We start from the raw sequence: 7980 nt of genomic DNA, 5'->3' as shown, positions 1-7980 counted from the left end.
CGTTAAATATGTAATATATCATATTTTTACACTAAAATTTAGAAATAATTATGCATTTTTATAAGCATGGATTAACACGATTCCTTTATGCAAAATTATATTTCTAAATGTTTTAAACATAATACAATTAAAATATTTTTTTCGATCGTTAAACAATTTCTTTTTAAATTTAACTTTGCAAATATAATAATAAGATAATTCGCCATTTTATCGTTTTGCCGAAATACTATTTCGAAATTAATTCAACAAACAGTTATTAATATCTATATATTATTAATATTATTACTAATATTCTATATATTTGTAAATATAATTATAAAAAAGAATAGAAAATGTTACATATATCTTATTAAATATCGTAATTATATTGAAGAGTAAGAGAGAAAGAGAGATGACTTTTTGCTTTTTGGAATGGAATTTTTGGACCGACTTTTAGACTAATTGGCAGAAGCTAAATTAATAATTTGAAATTGTTTACGAGAAAAACCTATTTACTTCTAAAAACAGAAAAATAACAATTATTTGCCTATTCAGTCCGAGAAAAGTTATAAAAATAGAGATTTATTATTGATTATGTTGAACCAATCATATAAAATGTTTTTTAAGTTTTGTATTCTTGTCTTTAAAATAAAATTAATTGCACGTTTATATATTGAAAGGTTTATATATTGAAAAAGAATATAATATTAGAAATACCAAAAATGTTTTTGATTCACGTAATACAGGGTATCCCATTTTAATTGTCCAAATATCTCAAAAAATAGTGAAGAGACAGAAAAATGTTTCAGACAAACAGTAGTTATACATGGTTTGAAGAGGAACAAATAATAGTTTCTCGAAAGAAAAATTTTTAGGTTTGTATAGAGATTAGCGCTATATCCTTTTTACATATAATATGATTCCTTTTAATATTATATAATTCCTTTTATTATATTCTATATATAAAAGTAGAAGAAAAGTTGGTATGAGCACTTATCTGATAGTAAACGATAACATAAACTATTTTTTATTGTTGAATGAATAGCGGCATACGTTAGATAAAGTATTTCGAAATTCGTAAATATCGCAGAAAAATATCGCAGCAAGAGTTCTTAAAAAAATAAGTTATAGAGAAGTATCTGCGATTTGTCGTGCAATAATTTTCAGAGTAAAATAAATTTAAAAACTGACCAATTATTTAGATTGCGGTTTAGTAGTTACATTAAGTGCGTTCGGAGATCATTCGATCCTTGTTTTACGTCTAATAAACGATGAAGAGATAGAATGACACAAATAGCGCTAGTAGTGTTTCCCCGAACATACCTAATAATATAAATCGTATTTTTTATTATTAAATAAATAGAAATATATGCTAGATGAAGCGTCCCAAAATTTACAAATCAAATTATTATATATAAAAAATAAATTATAAAAGTATTTGCGATTTGTCGTGCAGCAGTTTTCCGTAACCCACAAGTAAAATAAGTTTAAAAATTGATCAGTTATTTAGATTACGGTTAAATAGCCACAATAATTTTTGAAATACAGATAAAGTTTAAAAACTGGCCGATTATAACGGTGCACGAGGTCATTTAATCGTATTTATATGAGCCAGTTTTTAAACTTTATCTGTATGTAAAAAACTACTAACTATTTAACTGTAATCTAAATAATTGATCAGTTTTTAAACTTATTTTACTTGCACGGAAAACTACTATATAGAACGACAAATTGCAAATAAGTACTTTTATAACTTATTTTTTTAAGAACTTTCTTGCTGCAATATTTACGAATTTCAAGACACTTTATCTAGCGTATATTGCTATTCATTTAACAATAAAAAATACAGTTTATATTATTATTTACTGTCAGATAAGTGCTCACATATCAACTTTTATATAATGCAATAGAACGTTCGGAGAGACGCTATTAGCGCTTTATGTCATTTGATTCTTATTTTACGTCTAAAAAACGATAAAGATAGAATGATACAAATAGCGCTATGATAGAATGATACAAGTAGCATCTCTCCGAACGCATCTATTGTTTGCTGTCAGATAAGTACAAAGGAAACTGAAATTAATAGTTTCGATCAGTGCGTGAGTAATATGCGCTAGAACAGTTGATAAAAAACTAGATATGATGTATAATCCATCACTCCGTTTAGGACACGTGTTTATATGGACTTTTTTACTTGAAATAAACCAAAGAATCGCTCTGTTGAGCATGGCAACGTATTTAACTAACACTCTGTATATATCTTGTACATCGATGTAGAATTAAATCGAGTTGTTCTATGTATATGTTTTTTATAAATGTTATGTGTGTATTTTAAAATATGCAATATATCTATAAAATCATATAATGAATGTAGAATAATCTCGTATTTAAAATTTGTTTTATGTATTTATATAGACAAAAAAAAAGAAATTAAATATTAATTTATTTATGTATGATGAAGCAATTTAATGCTTATTATTATCAAAATAAATATTAATTAAATATTAATTCAAAATTGAACAAAATCAATACAATTCTTGTACATAATCTTCTTGACTAACTCAGTATTAATATTTTGTTATTTTGGTTATTTATAATATAATTTTTACATCATTATTTTGTAATAATAATGGTATTAACCCAGTGTATTTTCTTCTGTATAAATCATTTTAAAATATTTGATACATTGTATACATCACTTGAGTACATTTCAAAAAGAGGCAGATAAGGGAAACCTTAAATTATTGTTTCGAAGTATAATAAATTCCTTACGGAGAAATGTTTCGATATTCACTCATATAGAACAGTTATTGATGCATAATCATCAATTAACGCAGTCAATACAAAAAAATGCATACACTGAAGCCACCTAAATGAAAAAAAATACAAATTATAATTTATTAAATCTTATTTATTGTCAGATATAATGATTGAAATTGAAATTCTTATTTAACACGTTCATAAACTTCAAATTCTAAAAATGTTTCTGAAAAATATTTAAAAAATATGTCTTTGCTAATTGAATCCTTGAGTAAAAAAATTAACCAATTTGTTAAATAATAATGACGCATGATAAATATCATATATCATGTGTTGCATCAACGTAAAGCTAACAATACTTTATATTTATAAAAATAATGTAGACAATGGAAGTATTTCATTATATATGTAGATAATTATTAGAGGAAGGTCATCGATATCGTCATATCACTTTAATTTGGACTTTATTTTTTAAACAAAAACTGAAAATGGAACTTTAGAAATATAAATACAGACTATAGAAAATGCCTTCTTTAAAATAATATAGTTTGCAATAATAAATTTTTCGTATTGAAGGTTGTACTTTATCTTATTTTTATTTTTATGTGAAAATAAATGCTTAGTGTAAAAATGAAAATAAGAGGAACAACCTCCACAACTTGATTTTAACAAATGTTATCCAGATCATGATCCTAAATAATATTCAAGAGATTTTAGCTGTCGGTCGGACACCTTATAATACAGTTAATACCGGCGGTACTGTAACTTTCAAGCTTTATAACTCAAAAAGTAGTTAATAGAAAAACATTTTGTTATAGCGTTTTGAAGAGCTCTTGAAATAAGCTACAAGAATGTGCAATGAAAAATAGGAGGTTCTATTTAAAAAATTCAGTGACCTTGATCTGATCTTATGCAGCGCCACCCAAGATCAAACCAACGGTACCTTCTCGTGTTCCCCCAAGAGGACATTGAGACATCTTATAAGATATCATAAAGATGTCCTCCAGCATCCCCTTAACAGTCATTTTACAATAAACCATTAGTCGTAAATTAGAAGCTGGAAATTGACCAATCACAGTCGTCAATTTTTAGCTCCTGACTTCTGATTTATGACTAATCTTTTATTGGATGTCCTTCAGACATGCATGTTCTCTGGGTTACAACTTTTGTCTGAAATATTTTTTTTTTAAATCACATGATTTCCAGAAATTAGCTGTTTTAATTAAAATGAGACACCCTCCATATGTGTCTGTATTATTATGAATTATTGTATTATACCATCATGATCTTCGTTTATTCTAGTATTAGCTTAATTTATTCTTTTATGATTTTCTACAATTCACAGTGGGTCAGGAGGAGACCGGAAAAAATGACCAAAGTAATCCAATTAAATAAAAATACTCAAATTGTTATCAAATTTAATACTGGGGGGTTTTTGAGGTTGCTGATTTTAAATGCGAACTCAAAATTTAGAAATTCAAAATGGCGGATCTAATATGCCGAATAAAAATGTTAAAAGTCCGACTGTTTAAAGGCTAAAATTTGGCCAAAGTTTAATTTCTAATTCGAGAAAATCCGAACTTCAAATTACAAAATTTAAAATAACTGATCTAAAATGGTAATCAAGAAATAAAAATTTGATTAATTTTTGGATTAAAACAACAATTATATTCATTTCATAAAGTTGATGGTTTTCCAATAGAAAATTGATCGATTTTAATATATTTTCCATATTTTTTTAAATATGAATAATTACTAATATGGTACATTAATTTTTAATACATTCTTGTCAAACATATTAGTTAAATCAATTAAATAAACAATATCATCAGAAGCATATAAATTTTCAGTCAATATAAATAAGTGCTTTAATATGTCCACGCACGTAAAGAATGATGAACTTGCCATGCACGCGTTCTATGACCTTTTTACAATTCTCTGTGAATTAGCAAAAAAGTACATAAAAGAGTCGCCAATTTAACTTCAAGTACACACTGAGAGCAATACAGTAATACCTCATTTTTATAATTTAAACGCGGTACGTCGCGGTATAACATATCGGCATCTTGAACTGAATCGAGACACGGGAGATAACGCATATAAAATCGCTTGCAGATATATATTTTTTTGTATTTTTGCGCTTTCTGTGCTACTTTCATGATATATATACACAATAAATGAAGCAATTGTGGATGTATAATTTAAATCTGCAATTGTTACTGAAATTTATGAAAATTTACAGGACAACTATTTGTCGTCCTCAAACGCACTTTTTAAACTTTAAAGACTTATCAATAGAAAACTAATCAATAAATTGACTTGAAATTTTTACAAACAATACTTTAACTTATATACTTGATACTCTCTCTCTCTCTTTCTCTCTCGTACTTCATTAGGCGAAAATCCAAAATCAAGTTTTGGCCACTTTTATCAGTCTCCTGGCCCGCTGTGCAATTGGATCAACTAACAGTTATGACTCTCACAAAATTCTACAATATTATAGTAATATATGGTACAATTTTTGTTTTACCTACACGTACTACACTTACCAGAGATACATTCTGTATTTTTTATAGAGGGCACTACTTGCTTATGACAACGACGATAAGCCTACTTCCAATCACAAACTTTGATTAATTTATCGACGATTAATTTATTGAATAATGCTTGTATCTATCTTTTATTAAGAATAAGATTTTGTATTATTAAATTAATTTTTCTTTTGCTACATAAAAGAGATTATATTAGAAAATTATATTAGAAATTCTGTTTTGTACAATCCCAAGCAGAACAACAAATCGTTATAATATCAAAATGATATCAAAATGACTCAAAAATATCAGTTACGATTCATTTCAATGTCATTTTAACGTTTCTCACGTTCCGTGACTTATTATTCTACTCTTGGGATTCTGCCGATTAAATTAATCGTCAATTAAGTTAATTAAACTTTGAAGTCACTTATAACACAAGGATTTTGCAACTCTTAATTTTTTCCAAAAAGCACTATATATATATAGGTTGGAATGATCCTTGATATATTACACGTACCTTTTTTTACAACAAGTTCTTCTTATCTCTAGACAAAGAATGAAAAGTTATTTTTTAAAAATAACTTATTATCTCGTTACTCGTTACCAAGTCAAAAAAGTAACCATGTAGTGACCGTTATACTAGTTACTGATTCTTAAAAGTTACCCTTACCGTTTTTTATAAAGTAACGATTCGTTACTTTTTCGTTACTTTTTTAATGTTGAAATAAGACTAGTCAAAAAATTTTACAACGTTTTTGTTTAAATATTAATAAAAGAAATAAACAATAATGACACTAAATCAATGTGAAAACATAAATAAAGAAGATAAATGCTTATTTTTCTATACGAAAAACTAAAGCTTTATATACATATACATAATAATATTTGAGTAAATTTATACATATCTAGTTCTATTCTAGTCGTTCTACCAATCTCGATTAAATTTTTTATCTTAAAACGTAAGTCTGATTAAAAAGTGATATTTTTCACAATAAATTTTGTAATACTATAAGCGCAAAATGTTCCTAGAATGTTACATGAACATTATTTAAAAAAAATTAAAATAATGTTATTATAATATTTCGAAAATATCATAAATATTTTTTTAATATTACAGGAGTTTTCTATAGAGGTTATATGTCCACTTATATAATAAACCTAGGTATTATATTTTAATATTCCTGAAACATTATTAATAAATATTAATTATTTTTAATTTTGTGCAATTTGAATTCACAATCCAGTAACGAAAAGTTCTTATCAGTCTATGCTGCATCTTGTGCTAAAAAAACGTTTCAACGTGATTTTAAGTATAATACATATCCAGTTCTACAACTAAGAGCAAAAATCATTTTTAGTAAATGTTACTTTTAATAATCATATAATATTATTAGGAGTGGACATATAACCATCCATTAATATTTCAGGAATATTATTTAATATTATATAATTTTAGTAAAATATTATTAAAATGTTATATTTAATATTCTGAGAATATGCCTAAAATATTATTTAGTATTAAATAATATTATGCGCTTATAGGGACATGGCATCACTTCCGTCAAACTTAAAGATTGATATTCATAAAGTTTGTTTTTATGATAATAAAATACAGCTCTGATTGGTTATTATGGCATTCTTAAGCCAATCACAAAGCCGTATTAGCATTTTAAGACATTTATACTTGAAATGATCTTGATATAAGAACTATAATTATGAATGCCAAAGGTTATGAAGATTCACACAATATATAAAAACTTATGTCATAAATAGATTCAAAATATAAAAAGTAACTATAAAAAGTAACTGTAAATTGTTATCGTTATCACCGACGAGATACTAACCCTAGTAGCACAAAGCATTGGCGCAATATTGGGAAATCAATGTACAGCCAATATTAAACATTGGTTAAGAATTGCACACCCAATATTGGTCCAATATTGTAAGGTAGACGCCTAGTCATATTTAACCAATATTGGTTCAACAATATTGGACCAATATTGGGTACACAATTTTTACCCAACGTTTTAAATTGGCTGTACATTGTTTGTCCAATATTTCGCCAATATTGTAAAGATTGAATCTCTAATATTGGTCCAATATTGATTCAATAGTATTGGCGAAATATTGGAAAAACAATGTATAGTTAATATTGGGTAAAAATTGAATCCTCAATATTGGCCTAATATTGTTGAACCAATGTTCATCTTATATTGTTGAACCAATATTGGCTAAATATGACTAGGCGTCTACTTTACAATATTGGACCAATATTGGGTGTGCAATTCTTACCCAATGTTTAATATTGGTTGTATATTGTTTTCTAATATTTCGTTAATATTGGGAAATAATGTATAGCCAATATTACACATATGTGAAAATTTAGTTACCTACGTAGGATTCGAACCTGGGACCTCTGGACTATGAGCCTTCTGCGTTATGTGCTACACCATTTCTTCGATTGATAAATGTATTACTTAATTGTACTGTTATAAACAATCTATCCTCGATGTGTGCCCAATGTAAACCCAATATTAGGTAATGATTTACACGAAATATTGGCTCTACATTAGTATTTATTATATAGTTAATATTGGCATTACATTGGGAAATCTTGGCCAATATATCCCCAATGTAATGCCAATATTGAGTAATGACTGACCTACAACATTGGTTGTACATTGGCATTCATTATATAACCAATATT

The sequence above is a fragment of the Mycetomoellerius zeteki genome, unplaced genomic scaffold (genome assembly GCF_001594055.1).
Source record: "Mycetomoellerius zeteki isolate Tzet28-1 unplaced genomic scaffold, Tzet1.0 scaffold446, whole genome shotgun sequence".
NCBI lineage: Eukaryota > Metazoa > Arthropoda > Insecta > Hymenoptera > Formicidae > Mycetomoellerius > Mycetomoellerius zeteki.
The sequence above is the reverse complement of the archived record's forward strand: the minus strand, read 5'-3'. Positions refer to the sequence as shown.